This window comes from Manacus candei, unplaced genomic scaffold, assembly GCF_025592945.1.
Source record: "Manacus candei isolate 608988 ecotype Guabito, Panama unplaced genomic scaffold, ASM2559294v1 h1tg000050l, whole genome shotgun sequence".
Classification (NCBI taxonomy): Eukaryota; Metazoa; Chordata; class Aves; order Passeriformes; family Pipridae; genus Manacus; species Manacus candei.
The window spans coordinates 26,152,003-26,171,196 of record NW_026138098.1 but is presented as its reverse complement, the minus strand read 5'-3'; the positions used below and the strand labels follow the sequence as shown (position 1 = coordinate 26,171,196).

Below are 19,194 nucleotides of genomic sequence, written 5' to 3'. Positions count from 1 at the left end.
AAGAAATCATGGTTTTGTACTTGGCAGAGGGAAACACAGACAGAACACTTCATGGATAATTAACTAGTGTCATTTAGAGGGGACATGAAACTATCCTACATTCAGTTTTCTTATCAAGAATGCATTTTAGCTCTTCCACCTTTCTCCTGTTATTTCTTAATTATTTTTCTTGTTTTCTTTGGGAATTAAGTGTCAGTTAGTCAGGATTAAGACCATCCACTCACATTCATGCTGCAGAAATACAAAATATGAAACACTACTCCCCTTTTTAGACACAGATGAATTTGACAAATATTCAGAGCATCTGAACACAGTTTGCCACAGAGGTAATATTTCAAATAATTTTTAATAAAAGGCATTCAAAAAGCCCACAAAAGCCTTCCAGATTCAATAAACTAGTTAGCAAACAGTGGGAACCTAAATACTTCTCCCACTTCTACTACACTAAAGTATTTACAGCCATCACCAATTTCTGTGAAGGTGTATTAGTTTCCTAAAAAATATTTGTATAAGCAAACATATGCATACAAGGGGTGTGAGTGTAATGAAATTAAAAACATACTTTGGAGACTTAAGGTGATTAGAAACAAGCAGTGTTTGTCCAGAGAAATCCCTGCCATTTAGTGCAATGTTACCCGCTCCAATAGCTTGCTATTGCCTCTTGAGAATTATTTTGGCAATACCCAGGAAGAGTTCTGTCTAGCACTGATTTCTGATCTGCAACATGTCTAAGATGGTAAACCAGAGACTCAGAAATTATCCCAACCTTCTTGTGTTAGGAGTAACCACGAAATGTGTCCCTCCCCAATTTATCTTGTGTACAGTTTAGTGGCTCCCAACGTATTTTTTTTTTATTTCTTTGCCATCTGATGCCAAAATTACTGCCCTTGCCCTTGGTTTCCCACTCTCAGATAAACAGCCTATAAAACTGCTGCAAGAAACCAAGTGCTGCTTCTCACACAGCCACAGACAGACTTCCTTTACTGAGCACATTCTGCATACAGCATCCGTGCCAGGCTCCAAAAGAGGGAGATGATAATGTAATTGCCGAAATGCCCAGAAGTTCCTCCGAGCACAGACTGAAAAGAGGACAGGAGCAGGGAGGCTCTAAAATCGGAGAGTGCATCACATATTAAAAAGTAACTTTTCGGCAGCGCACTGCGAGGCTGAGCACCAGGCAGAGAAGGGGAGCACGCAGCCACATGGTATATTCCTGCCTCTGCCTCTCTCCTCTCTCTCTTTTGGTCCTTCTCTCCGGCTTTCTCTCCCACCTCCTCTCCCCGGTGCTGCCTTCCCCTCTCCCCCTGCCGCAGGCTGCAGAATGGGACACGCTTGTTCCCCAGCCAGCCGGCAGCTGTCACACAGCGGAGGCAGCCAGCAGCCGGTGCGAAGAGTGAGCCTACTCTGTCATTTAGGATGACTCACTGGAATCTGGCATTAATTTCTCTTTTGCTGATAGTGGACGGAGAACAACCAAAAAGCTACAGTGGACTAGACCAAGGTAAGAGATTTAAAAGTCTTTTTTTACCCTAATGCCACCCGACGCTCTGAGGGTGCCAAGCCGTGTACAAAAGCTGGCACTGTAACTAATTCGGTGAGTGTCTGAACACCTGGCATTACATGCCATCAGTGTGTCCTTCTGGTGTTAACCCTGTGTGTACCACCCAGCTGCACCCGGGGGGAGAGAGAGCAGGTCAAAATACAACCCAGTGACTGCATTTTGTCCCCTTAATGCAACTTTTACTGCTGTACTACCACCTGCTCCTGTGGATACAAGAAGCTTCTCAATATTGCTAAATGATCAGCCTTTTGTGTTCTGCTGCTGGGAATGTAGCGTACCAGGCGCCTGTCATGGACTCCGTGTGGATTCATTCCCACAGCAGTTGTTTCATCACTTTAATGAGTTGGAATTCCACAGTGCACAGAAACGCTTCCCTGTCGTTTCCCCTCTCTCCGAGGGGTTCTCACAGGATCATATAGATACGATCCATTTTCAGGCTTTTCAAAACTAGTGCTCACTGAAACCACCAGAACAAGTCTGTTGAAGCACAGGCAGTGCTGCACTACATATTCTGTCTGCATTCCTCTCTATTTTTTCTGCTGTGAATCAAAAATTCAGCGTTGCAGGAGGGTTTTTGCAAGGACAGTTAATGTCTCTGGCATAGCAATTTAAAGTAAAGGGAGAAGCTGCTTCTCCCCATTCTGAAATCCTGGCAAAATGCTCTTCTTCCATTTTCTGAGGAGGTACAGTATTTCTAGCAGAGTTATCTAAGCAGGTTTCTGCTGGGGCGGATTGATGGGTTTTAGTGGTGATTTTAATGAAAAGCTTTCACTGAACGTCTACAGCTTCATTTCTGTCAATCCAGTGCTTTTTACCAAATGGCTTACTTCAGAGGGTGACACCTTTAAAATCAATCCAGCAGCATGCTTTTCTAAATCTATAAACAGAATAACAGACTAGCTAGGGTACACTGCAGAATCTCACAGTCTTGCCTTCGGATCTTTAATGGTGTAACTGCAGTGGAAGACATTTGGTTTGGTTTACATGTTCTCTGTACTGTGGAAAGTGTCACAACTGTAACTGAATTTACCTGTGTTTCTTATACATAATATGGTATTTTTCTGCAATACTTTACACATTCTATTTGTTCAGACCTGCTGTGTACTGGCAATAGGCTTATTAAGAGTTGACTTTTAAACCCACAAAAAACTGCCCTGGCATTATTGCCATGAAAAGGAATCTCTGCTCAAAGAAGATGACAGGTCCCACATTGATCACATGTACAGATATGAACAAACAGGTATCAGTAGTTGACACCAAACACCATTGAGCTTCCAGGTAGTCATCAAGACCACAGTCTCTTGACCCAGTATGAATATTTTTGGAATGAACTCCAACATGGCACCAGTAAACACTCCCCTTAGTTACTGCTCATCCATGCAATCTTTAAAATAGATTAGGAGAAAAAAGATTCTTATTTCAGAGAACTTACAGGACTTAGGTACAGAGCTTCAGGAAGAGGTAGGACAACAGCTTGATGTCTCATCATGGATTCTACATCAATTTCCATCAGAACATGGTACATTTTTCCACTTGTAAAAGTGGAAAGCTTTATTTTTAACCATTTGGACAACTGCAGAGACTTCAGTACATTTTTTTTATAATCTACTTTTTTTTCTTAGCATTTAGATATGACACCTGACTGCGAAGTTATCAGATTATTTCCAGGGAAAGTAATTCTAAAGCACAGTTCAGACAACAGATCATTGTGATTCGGTTTTTAAGCAGTTGATAACAGTCATGCTACTTACTTTTAAATTAGTAGCTATTTATTGTTTGCAAGCTCTTAGTCACTTGCTACTGTAGCACATGTCATAGTCTCTGGGGGCCTGGGGTCTAAACAGCTATTTTTGAGCCTGTCTGGTTACTGTCTAGAATAGAAAATTAACCTGTTCACAAGTTGGGTTTTTCTGTGCTATTTTCCTTTCTTTTGAGACACCAGTATATTATCTGTTTTCATGTGTGTGGCTCCTTTCAGGTGGAATCTCAGTCCATTTAAATGCAGACAATTTACTGTGATAACAGTTTATTGTAGCTTAGCAACAAGAGCTAAAAAAATACAGTTACATCCATCACACATGCAAACCTTGTATTGTGCTGCCCTGTATTCAGCAAATTAAACCCTTGAGATAAATGACATTCTAGACCAGTCAGTTTAATATCATTAGCTGGGCTGACCAGTTGTTCTAATTACAGAAGTCAAAGACTGCAGGAAGCAGCTGCAAAGTCAGCACATGTGCAAGGGGCTGTTTGTAAAGCACAACACATGCTTTAATTTGAGGCTTCTTTGTTGCAACGTGAATTATTAAGGAAACGTATGGCATTTAATATCACCGATAGAAAAATGGCCAGGCTATGGTCCAGGTGGTAAAACTTATATGAGTTGCATGGGGTTATCACTGGTCCTCCTGTGAAGTTTAATCTCTGGTGTAATATTTTCACCAAAATAAACAAACAAGTACTTCCAATGCTATTTCGCTGTGATCGGGGGCTCTTGGGGCATTAATTTACTGGTAAGCTAGGAGAACAGCAAGAGGAAAATTAGTGGACTGCAAAGAGCAGCCAGCACCTACTGCTACCTACAGTCCTACCTCCAAATTTTATTCCAAATGGAGAATCTACCATCCATGTGAAATGTTCAAGGGACAATAAGAAGCATAGCTGCTATACTGGAATTGGTATGAAACACCCCTAAGACACAGATGCTCAACTCTGGAGCTCTGATTGAGTCTAAAAAGATTAAACCAGCCACAAACCAGCTAAGTGGAGTCAGGCAGCTGCTTTGATGGGTGGCCAGGAATCCCCTCAGCTCCGAGTTTCACATCCCTCTTGTCGTTTCACCTCCACAAACTGAAGGCAGGAGAGGCAGAAGTTTTGCTGTGGTTAGTTAAGTGGATTTAGTCTTATAACTGGTTTTATTCAGAAAAGACAAATGTTCAGCCAAGCCCTTCAGCTCAAAAAATCAGCTTAAATAGAAGCTGCTTCACTTCAGTTCTCTGCTATTTCTCTATATTTCATTGGAACGTAAAATCTCATCCAAAGATGAAGAGCTCTAAACAAATCAACAAGGTTTACACATCAGGAACGTACCAGTTTTTGATAACAACTTCTACAAAGGTACAAAATTCATCCCAAATACTCAGTGAACCATATTCTGCATATAGGCTTGCAAAAATGGATAAAGTTTCATTCTCCATTGCAACAAGCACACTTAGCCACTTTCATAGTTCACTATTAATGTCACTGTAACTCAAGCAGGTGTAGATCTATTCATTGCACCCTGAACAGAGTCAAGATGCCCTCCTTCCCACTGCACAGTACTTTGTTATAAGGTAAGCAAGCTGTGCCTACAGGTAACATTTTGAAGAGTTCTATTAATCATCATTAATATGGTACTTCAAACTGAACTTTACATAGGCCCTATTTTTAGAACAGAGGACATTTTCACACTTGCTATATGGCTTTCCAGAAACTTCTTGTGACATAGTCTGATCAGTTAAGATCAAATCTAATCTTAGCCTAAGACTGAGGACATTCATAAGGATGAAAGTAAGGCATGTACATGATGCAAAACAGGCGTCCAACCCTCATGATTAGGCATTACCTTTTGAGGAGAGCATTTTTCTTTCACCAGAATAAAGAAATCTTAGAATCATGGAATCGGAATATGCTGAGTTGGAAGAGACCCATAAGGATCATCGAGTCCAACTCCTGGCCCTGCACAGGATACCCCAGAAATCACACCATGTGCCTGAGAGCATTGTCTAAATGCTTCTTGAACTCTACCAGCCTAAGTGCTGTGCCACTGCCCTGGGGAGCCTGTTCCAGTGTCCAACCACCATCTGGGTGAAAAAATTTTCCTGATATCTTTCAAATACCCTATAATTTAGGGGTGAATGTATTTGTTGGAGAAGTGTTACTGCTTTCTTTGTCTTCAATTTTTGCCTTGCTCAACTTTACCACACTCCTGTAGTGTTTTCAGTCCAACAGAATTTGAACCTTCAACCACCTACACCACTGAAGAGTACATCCAACTGAACCATAAAGAATTAATATCATAAGTGCATAATGTATCTCAGGATATATGTGTGAAAACAGTATAACATAATTAAATAAATACAAGGTATTATGCCCAATTCCAATCACAACTGAGTTTTAACAGACTCTTCTTTACAATAAAGTCAGGAATTTTAAGTTTCTATTTAATTATTTTGTTAGGACTAATATATTTTCCATGAAAATCTGTATTATTTCTGTATTTGTTTAATCCAAACAGTGCTCTGTATTTTCTCTGAAATAAAACACAGACGATGCAGTTTCCAAAGCACCATTTTAGTTCTTTCTTGCCCAAACAAAATAAAAACAATACTGTGTTCACCACAAAGCAGCTTTTCCGATACTTTTGAGCTTTATCATATAATTTGGATTTGTGAAAACTGATATCTTTCAACAACTAAAACAACAGGAGAATACATTTTTCTTATTCATTTCATTAACATGTGAAAAGTCTTTTCACTCAACATCAGCTTGCTTGTTTGTTTTCCTTTGATTGTAATTTAAACTCCCAAAATTATGAAGCAACTAAGTAGGCTAGACATGTATTCTCTTTAGGTTTTGAGGCAATTTCATGACTGAGTTGTTGGCTAGTTTAGGAATGCTGTGTTAAAGACAATCTGTGTGCATAAACCAACAGTTGTTCAAAGGGAAACACCTCTGAGAGCGAAGAGTACATTCTCTAGAGCACTTCCACTGTGACACATCTGAAATGGATGTTAGATATAATCTGTATTTTTGATTATATTCAGCAAGGTCTACGCAGCTTTTCCTTCCTATTTCTCTTTGTGTCTTTCCCAACCCTTTTGTGTTAGTGGTGTGTGTTTGAGAAAAATGTTCCTATTCCTAAGGGCACCAGCAACGTTGGGCAACATTTAGCAAAGTGTGTATCATCCAAGTGATCTGTAGGTTACCCAGAGGACAATGCCATGATCCACACGGTGAAACAACCAGAGTAAAAGCCACCCACGAGCAAGTTTTACTAACAAAATTATTGAGATTTGTGATTTATAAAGGAAGCCCAGAGCTACCCAGTACTTGAAACCATATAGCAAATTATGAATTTGCATGCTGCAGAGATACCGGAGTTTTATGGGACAAGATCAATGCATCAAGATGTACAAGAGCACCAAGTGCGTGTGGTGGTAACAGAAAACGAGATCTGTAACTCTGTTAAAGACTTCTTTCCATCTTTTACAACAAAAAGACTCCAGCTTTTTTCTAGGTCCTAAACATTACAAGTTCTGTCATGTAATTTAAAAAGATAAAACACTCAAAAATCATATGAAACTGTGTTGTGTTTACATACATGTACATGTATGACACCATAAAAGTCTCAGATGCTAAAGAAGCAAAAACACACCCTAGAAACAGAAATACAACCACAGCTTCACAAATCACATCTGATCATCTTTGAGGCAAGGTTCTAGAAGAAATAATAAATTTAAATAGGCATCCTCACATGAACAGAAAAGAACATGGAAGCTTTGAGCAGACTTGCCTTTCCTCAGTTTCTAAACATCTACAAGTTCTGCTTTGCTTACAACTACACGCTCACAATTTTACAATCACTACTATATTGTGTCTAATATACTGAATATAGAGTAAACAAGACATTATCCCATAAACTCCAGGACACAGTTGAGGTCATGGAACACACAGGACCCTGCCATGCCAGGACACAGTTCAGGCCTCCTTCTGAGGGACACCACTGCAGTGGTGTGCAGCAGAGCAGTGCCATATCCTGCCAGGAGGCACCAGGAACTGTGCATATCCAATCTACTGCTCTTGGAGGCCAGAATGGAACAGAACTGGGCCAGGACACAACTAAAAAAAGACAACCTCGATGTTACCAAGAACTGCAGAAAGCATCTATTATGTTACATTTGTTAACTTCATTACAGCTGGTAACTGATGTGAGAGGAGAGGAAATAATGCAGAAAGCTTTGCACTTCTAAGAAAGCCTAATACTGCTATGGCTAGTTCCTGCACCAGGGAAATGAAAGAAAGAGTTAATTAAACTAATTATCTGTGGTCTGAAATACTACCCTGGCATTGGTGTTTATCTTTTGTGAAACAGCTTTAATGATGCTATTTACATTGTTCTCATTGTTTTGCTCATTGCCCTCTGTTGCCACTAGTATTATTACACTTTCAGTATTAGTAATAAAACAATTACTGAGCTTCTCTGCTGTTTAATGGGTTTGAAACCTCAGGAGTTGAAAATAATTAAGTTGGACGTTTCTGCTTTCGATGAAGTTTGATATTTGATGAAAAAAAAGGAAAAAACTAACAGAAAGATCCATAAATATTAAAGTCAAATGGGACCACTGAATAACTGAGTCTGACTTCCAGCATACCACAGTAACCCTGTCATTTCATCCAATTTTACCTGTGTCAAACCTAGTATCTTGTATAGATAAGTCCATTATTATAAAAATAGTTTCAGATCTCAAAAATGATAATACAGGCTGCAAGTGCAGGACCTTACAATTGCTGATCACAACACAGTGGGATCATTCCTGTCTGCTCAAACCAGCTAACCTGAAGCCCCCTACCTGGCAACACATTCATCCTGGCTAAGCCCAGCAATTTAATCTCAAAATGTATTTCTCACAGAAAGCTATGAGAAACTTAAAAAAGAAGGGGAAAGTGATTAGAGGACATGAGCTAGAATTCAACACAGATGACAGGTACTTCTACAACTTGCTATTAAAAAACCTCCAAACTGATAATTTCAGAAGTCTCAGGAAAATTACAACAACATCATAATATTAATTTTTGGGTTTTCCTGCCCGAATAATGTACTTTTTCCTCAGCATATTTTCGTTCTTCTAGGTTTAGCACTAATCAAAAGCTTGTCAGTGCTGCACCTCAAAAGGTAAATGCAAATTCAAATATTCACTCTATGCAATTTCTTGCAAAGGAAATGTATAAAGTTCTTTAGAGTCAAATGCATACATACCATGTATGTACAGTATGTCTTTTGCACAGTAGGAAAGAACAGGATGAGGAGAGACAACCCTGTGCAGCATTATAGTAGGATTTACAGACAGAGAAAATTCCTCAGCTCCCTCAGCCATTCTCTGCACTCCCTGTAGCTGCCTGAAAAATGTTTGTAGCATTGCTTCTGCTAATGAATAAAATGAACAGAGCTGAGGCAGAAAGGAAGCAACAGACACTGCAAAATGAAGGAAAGAAATGAGGGAAGGAAAAGAGAAAAAAAAAGTATTTTCTCCCCTCCTTTACTCTCAACATTTCCAACACTTACAGTGGATTTAGGGAAGAATCAGCGAACAAATAAGGATTAAGACACAAATTAATACAAAAAAAAAAAAAAAAGGAAAACAAATACTAATCATAGAATCACAGAATCTCAAAGGTTAGAAAAGATCTCCAAGATCATTGAGTCCAGCCTTTGGCCAAGGCTGTCCTGTGGTCCATTACTGAGGGCAGGAACTAGAACATATGTCTTTAGATCCAAAGCTTCTGACAAAGCACCTTCAGCTAATAGTCCTCATGGAATGGATGCAGGGATAATGTCTGCTGGTGGGACCAAGGGGGTAGGGCATGGAGGCTGATGCTGTTAGAGAACTGGTACCATAGCAAAAGATGGTTGTCACTGTCACATCAGTTTATTGCACATTACAAAAATCAATTCAACATCTTTCATCGTCCTGTCAATCACATTCTGAAGCACTGCAGGACAAATGGATTTTCTCTGTGACAGTGGGACAGGAATCATGAATTCTGATCCTTCTGTTGGACAGTTCAGTATCCATAAATTGTCAAGACAGCAGAAACCACACTGCATTTTAGTCTCCCACTGCCAATACACAAGGGTGTCTGTCTAGAAGGAGCAGAGTTTGTAGATCGTGGAGGTATGGGATAGCGATTTCTGTGATGCACAAAAGAAAGAAAAGGACCAAGGAGCAACCACTGAAACACGAGAAACATGGTGCAAACATCTCCTTAAAAGTACTGAAATAATAGTTATGCTATTTAGTTATAGTAGTTTTACTATTTAGTTATAGTAGTTATACAGAACTGTAGTCTGCTGAAGAAAGAAGTACTGAAGGGAAGAAATGTGGGTGCTAGTATATCACTAGTATAAAAACTGAAAGCTGTAGTACTAAGTGGGGATTTGATTTTCACCTGTTGTGACTCAGAGTCATGCTAAATCATTACAACCTCTTTCCATTGAACATCTTAGATTGCCAGAGCCAAGCCTTCTAGGCCAGTTAACTGCTGGGGATGAAAAATTCTGTGATACTAGCTGAGCATTTAAAGTAAGGAAAACCAGAAGAAAAATCAACAGAAAAGCAATCCAATATGTACTATTTAATCTATCATCAAGCTATAGTCACTAAATAACATCCATTCTCAGATCTTTGTTGTTAACTCACAGTGACTAATATCCCATTCATATACTGCTTCTTGATATTTTTTGACAGCCAGAAAATTGGTCCTCTGCCTGAACTTAGGAAACAATTTATTTTCTGAGCTGAAAATGTAAATACAACAAGGCACAGAAGAGATAGCCCAGTTGTCCTTGAGTAAATATGACAATTAGTGGTACATACATTCGTCCCTTTATAAGAAACCTACATTGCACACGTGCCTGTGAGTACTAAACTGCTTAGACAGTAGGGCCTAATATTACTAAAATGTTACTACTGTTGTGACAGCACAAGGGGGAAAGGCACAGAAGAGAAGAATAAACTAACTTTTTCAAATTGCAGATAGTATGAGAATTGTTCCAGAGAGGTGGTTGAAGAAGAGAGGAAATTAGGTTTAAGGTCCCCACTCTGGAATAAAGACTTATGTCCTGTAAGTGGTATCTCAGCCTTCTGCAGTCAATCTTGTGTAATTATATTTCATGTAAATACAGTGTTTTAATCACCACCCCTCACTTCTGATCACTGCTTAGGGTCTGACTCAAAACTGCCAGCTCTCTGAATATAAATAACCAAATGTCTCCAATAAGCCAGGCAGCAGCTGACTCCAGGGTTTTAAAGGTCAATAATTTCTTTTTAAAAATCAATATATTTGTAACTAGTGTAAAAGCTTCCAGCCTAAAAATGTGCCTAAATGGACAATCCAACAGGGCTTTTTTCCAAGCCAGTTGTCAGTTTTCAAATTGTAAGAAGGCCTTTTATAAGGGATGGGGAATTCTGAAGATTAATTCTGCTCCTTTCCAGGAAGCCACCATTCCATCATCCCCTATTCACAGCTTATCATAGACAATGGATACTATTCAAGAGCAACAACTCAGGTACATCAAAATAGGAAAAGCATGTAAGCAATAACCAAACAATGGCATGTTGCTGTGTCAAAGGGAAGCAGGCATGATGTGCTTAGCTTCCCTGAAAGGAGCACTTTCTTTCTGTAAGCTCATTCTGTTCTCTAGCTATTTCTGTAAGAGTCATCACTGATTAAAAAAGAAGGGATTGTCTGTGATCCAAAAGAAATGGTTGAAGATAATGCTCCCCCCATCTCCAATTTGTACAAATGTTTGTGCAATAAATAAGGATCTAAGTGAGTGAAATCACTTGCTCTTCCTAGAAACTATTTGTTTGATTAGCTATGATACATTCAATTTATTATTTATGGACCTAAACTTTCACATCATAATGAGACATACTCAAGCAGACTTGAGTGCTAGCAGTTGAAATAAGAATGATTGAGAAATTTATTTAGTTGAAAGGAATTCAGGTAATTTGATTTCCTTTTGTGCTCCATCTTTTACTGTGTCCATAAGCAGCAATAAATCAGAATAACCACTACCTAAAGAAAACCTTAAAAGAAAGGTTACAGCAGGGTACAGCTCATGCAAGTAACAAGAGCCTACATGAAAACAGCTGTAAGTTTTGCCTTTGGTTAAGTTTTTTAGACTTCAAGGCAAGCCCCATATTTCCTTGTAAGAGGGGCTCACAGAAAATAGGCTAGGGACTAATACAGGACCCACAGGAACTCAGTTTCCTAAAATTAGGTCAGCACTGGTATAAAATTAGATTCAATGTTCTGCTGACCGAAACTGAAAAGAGGAGGAGTAATTTTTAATCACAAATTCTTGAGGGTAATGATATATCTTGCTGGAAGTCACCAAGTAGTGCCACAAGCTTGCACAGTGATTACCTCCTTCCTCTTGCCAACACTCATCTGAAGTCCAAACACAACTGAAACTTATAAATTAACTATGAGGGACAAATTGTTTCAAGTCAAAACATGCAGCACTATTTAGACAAATGATTATACTCTATACTTACATGGCATTCAGTATAAGACTTAGTTATCTACTGTAATTGATTTCTTAATTAGATTGTCTGATGAAATTGCTTGTGAGGGGGGGCTGTAAAACTAAAAACAGAAAAAAGAACAACACACGAAATTATAACGTAGTTCAAATCACCCAATCATACAAAATAAATTTGTGGAGATAGTAATTATAAAAAAGTATGATGTAGCAACCTTGGAACATACTGAACAATGATCCTGAACAATAACTTTCAAAAATCAATTCTAACCATTTATTGTCTTACAATGCAGCATCTCTGAGGCTGAGAAATTAAACTCTGGGGAGAAAGAAACATTGTTTTCTAGTAATGAATGAACTGACCTTGTATTACAGAATCACCTGAGCAAAACAACCAGACTGGAGCAATGAGAAAGAAGGCTACACAAAAAATAATGCCCATTACTACCTTATCAGCATTGCAGGACTATTTAAAAATATTTTATTATAAACTTGTTTGACCTACAGTAAGTATAATTCTGAATGGTAGTAAACTGTACAACTACCTACCCCACCATTCAGTCTCACTAAGGTCACATCCCCTGTGGATCCCTCTCCCGAGGGCTGGGTGCATGGACTGACTGAGGAAGATCCTGCTGATTGCAGGATCTATGCAGAAATCCAGAACAATTTCCAGAGAAGCACCTAGTGCACAAAAGGTCCTGGAAAGCCCTTTTGTGGAATGGAGTGACATTGGAAGCTGCCAAGAAGTTTATAAGCCAGACTTTGACAACTCTGGGACAGAATTTCCCTGTACCTGGGGAATAGGACAACTAGCGGAACGTAAGATTTCCTTGGTTTGCTGGCACAGTTACTCCAGAAACTCAGCATGAAATAATCTAGCCTCAAACTATCAAAGACTTTGACAAAAAAATTGTCCAATTCCTTCAGCATCACAGTATGGCAAAAGAAAGCCCTATCCAGTATAAAAGCCTATAAATTACCTTCCCCCAGCCATCTAACATTGATACTAGTTCATGGTTTATAAAGATTAGGTTGTGAAATAAGCTCCTGGGCTACTGGCCTGGAGCAACATAGGATGGAGATTTTTAATACTATTTTGAAGAATGTTTAGCTGGAACTGTAAATTGAAAGGAGCATGAGTGCTTCATTCTGCAGAGCTTGTGCAGCACATCAGAAGAAGGTTAATGAATGCCAGTGTGGGAAGCACTAATGAGATACCAAACAGTGCTTTGAAGAGATTTGGCTTTTTGCAACTAGAGAAACATGTACCTTCTTTTCCTATGATCACTGACTAGGAACTTAATTCCCAGCCAGGTTTCTACTAGGACGTAGGAACTCCCCTAGCCTATCCTGCCACAACTTTTGAGATTTTACCATACAGCTTCAGATCCAAATGAATAATCTCATTATTTCCCTTAGGGTTCTCCAGGGGTGATACAATGAGGACTTGCAATACTGATGCCTTTAAGCTTTCACAGCAAACTTCCTGTGCAGGCTTATACCCTGCTGTGCTTCAAATAGCATATGTGAAACCAGAAACAAGGAATTACTTATAGAGGGGACACTGAGTGACAATGGATGCCATAACCAATCCATACAACGAAGGAGCATGCCCGGAATGGCACTGTATGTATGGGCATTTATGGCACATGTGGCAGTTTTAATGAGTAATGAATTGATAAAATGCATGCTGTTTTGTCACAAACTGCTGTGAAGTAGATTGTTCTCATACATGCTGGGGATCTGAAGTGCCAGTTGTGCTTATTTTCAAAAACTTCTTGGATGAAGAGCTTGCCAATCTGCATGTGGTATTTTGTGGCTGATTAATTTTATAGATTGTGCTAGGTAAGAACTCTCTGACTTACTAAATCCAATATCAATTTTAATCAAACTCTAGTTGCTTGCTAATTTGGAGACACAGGGTGCCATTTTATTGGCTCCTGTAGATTGTTTGCTCTCCCTATATATAAAATAGTTCAGAGAAACTGAGCTGAAACAACACAAAATCCAAAAATGACAAAAATCAGAATATTACCTGTTGTATAGGCCACTGACTGGGTTGTGGAGAGTTACAAGCAATCCTATCCCACAAGCAGCCAGCAAATGTTGCAAGATATGTGTGAACCTGTGCCTAACCCTACAAGGAACTGTGGAATTGAATAAGGGCTCATAAGAAGTTCTTTTTCAGTATCATGCTCAACAAATAATACTCTGTGCGTGCCTGGGTCTGCTCCCTTTCTATAAGATACACTCTTCTATAATCTCATTGTGTAAATCAACAAAAGCAGCTTCTGTGCCCCTGTTCATACTGCAAACAGTAACTACATGAATCCAGTGAATCTCTGAAAGTCATTCTCCACGGGAGAATTTCTTTTTGTCATCTCCTGCGGCATCTTTGTGCTGACACTCATTTGAAGGTGCCTGTCCTTCAGATCTTACAATAACTTTATAGTGAATACGTTCTTTTAATTCCAGTTTTAGATTCAGAATAATTTTCCCTATATGGTCTGCACAAGCCCATAAATTCTTTCAAGACCAGGGTTTTATCCTCTTGTGTTTGCAAGTTTGTAAAAAAAAAACTGACCAGAGCTTTGGGTGTGGGCTTTTTGTTTGTGTTTAAATGTTTGCTACTTTTTCCTAGATGGCATCTTATACGTCAAAGACAAAGACTTAGCTTTTCTGACAGTTTTTGTTTGGATGACTGGATTTTATTTGTTTTAAGTTAGGCTGCCCACTGAGGACACATATTCTGGAGCTCCTGAAGTAGAAAAAAGCAGTCTCAAACCAGGACAATGGAGATTTTTGAAAATGTGATGACTACACAACATGTAAATGAAGGGTTATTTTTATGGAAAAGGCAGGCTTTGCTAACCAGCTTAACTAAGATTATGTATGAAAAATTTTCCAGAATCACTTTCTGGCAAATCATAGTGAATGGAAGATCTATAAGGAACACTGATAAGTTAAAAAGTCACTGCTGTCACACGTGCACAGCGAATGGCTTCATCAGGCATCTAGAGAACCACGAGAAAATGGACAAAAGAAAAAATAAATCAAACAATTTTTTAAAAAAGCATTTTAAATGCAGAGTGGTTTAGTTATTTTTCTTATCACTGGACACTCAATAAAACTTAGAAACTCAGAAAACCCTCATCATGGCTGGGCCTCGCAAATGAAGATTTGGGAAAGGCTCTATCCACATTTGTTACAGGTACGCTGGTGGTTAATGAGGCTAATACAAGATAGACATATAGAATTGCAAAAGGTACAGCAGAAAGACTCCTTAGGTGGTGTATTCTGCAGGACACGATTCTTTCTGTGTTGTCTTTTCTCCTCGAGAGTGATCCTGCGGGTGTTCTCAAAGGAAGCAGCAGTGTTATAGATGGTGCGTCTCCAGGCCTCCCGACTGGAGGCCAGAGTAGACCAGCTATGTTGATCAATACAGAAAACCCTACCAACAGCAAATAAACTACTTGGTTGATAAGACCTATAGAAATGAACAGGGAAAAGTCCTTGTGCTCATTACAACTGACGGATATAACTCATTACCAAGACTATACTCCCTTCCACATAATTACAATTTTCTGTACCTTTCCCCAAACTACAGTATATGATTCTGTGAATATTGTATAACCATGACAATGCTTTAGAAACATTAGCTGATCTCCCCATACAACTCCTATAGCAGGGACAGCACAGTGTTTCCCATGCAAACACACAGGTTGTGCCAGCCTGCAAGACTGACCAGAGGTATTTTTAGTAATTTGTACTACGACTCCAGCAAAGGATTGCAAGCTCCAATCCAGCTCTTTCAAATGGAATCATACTGTCTTACCTATATTTTTCATTAAAAGCACAGCTACAAAATCAAGACATCAAGCTAATGTGTATTTACTGGCTTTATCCAAGCACTTGTTCCACGTGCATTGGCTATAATAAGCCAGTTAGACTCTCTGGAGGCCTGATAACCATCTGTTGAAATCACTGGCAGACCAGCAGGTAGTAGTATCTCAGTCCCTCAGTGGGTTTCACATTTTGCCACTTAGTACTCCCAATCACCCTTTCCAGTGCCAGAATGAAACAGAAAATGAAGAGAAAAGCTTTAGTAATTTTCTATCGTGAAATGAGGAATAAGGGACAAAGCATGCATTTGTGTATGTGTAAAGTAGCTTCCTGCATTTCCACACTAACTGCACTTCTGATTTTACCTTGAAGAAATAAAGGTTTTTAGTTGCCATGGCAACCATGTTAACAAATAGCAGCACAGATTTTACACAAACGATGCGATTGTCAGGAGTTGGGGATAGTCTAACAGGTTTTTATCAGATATCCCCCCCAAATACACACTTATTAGCTAAAATAAATCCATCACTGTTTTTCCTCATTACATGCTTTTCATTTCATAATAGCAAAGGGTTTTTTTAAGAGGATATACCTGTACTAAGAGCCTCTAAATTTCATATACCTTATATTTCATGCTTGAGAAAGGCATCACATGATTGCAGTATTCTTTAAAAGGCATAAACTGATTTGCATTAATGCTTCTCTCAGTGAGCTAACTGGGGGGCTATAAATACAGTTCCTGTCTTCAGGATTACTTAGCAATTTTGCTGTTCTGAAAAGGAAAAATAAAAGAGAGGAAAAAGATAATCTTCACAGACAGATGGAAAGGGGGAGAGAATGTTCTGTACATCATCCAAAAATTAATGATGAATCTGTTGGTTCCTTTAAAGAGCAAAGATTTATGAAGGCTAAATTTTGCAGAGTTCAACACCTGAACATTTCTACTGCATGGGTTTTGTGGTTCAAATGCATTTCTGGAATAAATTCCTGATAGTCCACTGCATCAAATATTAACTTTGGCAGATTTTCTTTCTAGAGAGAGCAAATTTTAATTTTAGCTGAAGTATAATAGCAATAGCAGTCTGCACTTCTCTAGTCCCTCCCATCTTCATACTTCCTTCAAAGCACTTCAAATATCAGTCAAAAATATTCATTTGAAATATGGCCACAATTTAAGGATAAATACACTAAGGCCCCACCTCAAAGAGATGGGAAAAGTCAGAGCCACAACAAACCATAGATCATGGTAAACATGAAGAGGTGATTAACTATTCTGAACATCTAAGCATTTGCTCAGCCTTTTATAAGCCGAACAAGACAGATGAAGTTTCCCAAACAATGTCATGTTTAAAAATTTATGGATCTATTTAAATACAACCACAGTGTATGTGTACAGACACTTGCTTAAAAAAAAAGTCACAAACTTTAGCTGGCTGAATATCATTTTGAATTCATGTCTCATCTGCTTAGCCAAAGCAATGACTTAGCTCCTGCATTAAATTTGCTTTCCATTTCACGCAACTTTTATACTAGCTCAAAAAATTACTTTCTTGCAAACTCTTAACCATGTCAAAAACTGTTCAGTAGAAGTGCACTCTCATGACACCTGGCAGCCAACACTTTAGATCGCTACAATTACGCATTTCCACCTCACTGTCCATTCCTACCTAAGCAAGACACCAGAGTCCTGAGATAAAATTACATGGAATATTCTTACAGCAGGGAAATTAAATTAAATTAAGAGGGGAAGGCACTACTCTTTCTACCTACATTTTTTTTTACCTCTGCAATAAATCCTGTTTCCACTGGACATCTTTCATCCACATCTGGTTGGTTTGATAATGCTAATAAGCCATAGGTAAACTTGTGTTCAGCTGTCTAAGCCCATTCTCCTTCTTTTTACACCAATGCTACAAAACTAAGATGAAAAGGGGCTACTGGGAAGACTGATTGCTAAGAGTTTTCTCCTTCCCTCCCCTATTAGCCTCCCAAGTCTCTGTAAAGGGTTAGAAATATTAGCTTTAACATTTTGAAAGTTTTAGCAGCAAATATTCATTGCCAGCAAATAGCAAAGGAGCCACTGGGGCAACTTTCCTCGTTTTTTATTTCTCTGCAAGCTGTTTCACCTTGCTGGGATATGCAGCTCTTATTCCACCTACCTTTAAAGCTGACTGAGCTCTTTATATGTTTTATATGTCTCTGGCTGGCAGTACCTTGGAGAGCCTGCACCAGCCAACCATGCTCTGCGCTTATTTCCATAGGGATTTCTCTCCCAATATATTCTAATTATGCCTGAAACATTTATAGAATAGCTTCCATTTTAAAAATAGCTCACAAGCCTTATACACATCGAGCAGATTCACTTCACCTACACCAGGCAGACCCCAGAGCAGTTTGACAGCTCTCAACACTACCACAATATACATTTTCAGGATTGACATGAAGGAAAAAAAATACGTTTACCTAGAGAGACAATGCTTCAGAGAGAATTTAAATAGATACATATTGGGCTATAACTGCAGAGTATGGGGTGATATTCAGAATATGGGATTAAAAACTACCAAGAGTGTAAAAACCATTAAATGGATCTTAAATGTCCATGAGCTTAAGCAATATTGATTTTACATCTTATTAACAGTAGCTTTCACAGACTAGCATTCTTTACCAGGATTACTGTAAGGTGTAGAGATTTATTTGTTTAAAGAAATTGTCACTTTTCATAAGGCATTTAATTGGAAAAGGTTGAACTTTTTCCAGTCAAGAATTAATACTTTGATTTATAATAAAACACGCTCCACAATAATTAGTAGGGCAGGGTACCTACATGGGACAGGCAAGTCCCCATTTCAGAACTCTAAGAAATATTTTTTGAAACCACATTGTCTGTTTTTAGGAGAGTTCTCTTCGTAATAGGACAAGTGAGAGACCTTTGTTGCCAGTGCCTCTCTGCTGCGTGGTTGAGGTTTAATTGTAGTGTGCACTATATGCAACACTTTCTCTGGGTTTCCTAGGAGTTCTAGATGGTACACAGGCCATTTGGAGGAGAGCCAAGGTAATTTTATTTACTCTACATGTATTGGAATTGTAGGGCAAATGTCTGAAATAAAATCTTACAAGGGGAAGGGAAGCCAGGCATATTCAATATATGCAATAAAAAGGGCTTTCTGTGGCTGCTCTTTCTTCCATACTTGGCTGGTCATGTGCAGACAACTTCACACCAGAGTTGCAAGCAAGACGTAAATATTCAGATATTCAAAGCTACAGCAGAGTATCATCCATTGAGTAACTCAGTAGAACATCAAAGCTAAACTACAAGAGGACCAACAGTCTGGCCTGACAAAAAGTTCTTTAGATGTATCATGCTCTGTCAGTGCCACATAATGTAATGCTATGCAGAGATACCCAAACTAACCTAAGCATGCCAGAGAGTAAATCAACAGATGTGCCTTAAGGTACTCCTCCATCCAGGTTCATTAAT

General features: G+C 38.8%; 1 protein-coding gene across 2 annotated transcripts in view; it reads left to right on the top strand.

Moving 5' to 3' along the window:
* The first annotated feature begins 1,000 nt into the window (after positions 1-1,000).
* RASGEF1A (RasGEF domain family member 1A) overlaps positions 1,001-19,194 on the top strand; it is a 159,173-nt gene continuing 140,979 nt past the window's right edge. For both annotated transcript variants that reach the window (XM_051800919.1, XM_051800917.1), the window contains exon 1: positions 1,001-1,501. The gene's annotated coding sequence lies outside the window, so the exon portion shown is untranslated. The remainder of the gene's footprint in view (positions 1,502-19,194) is intronic.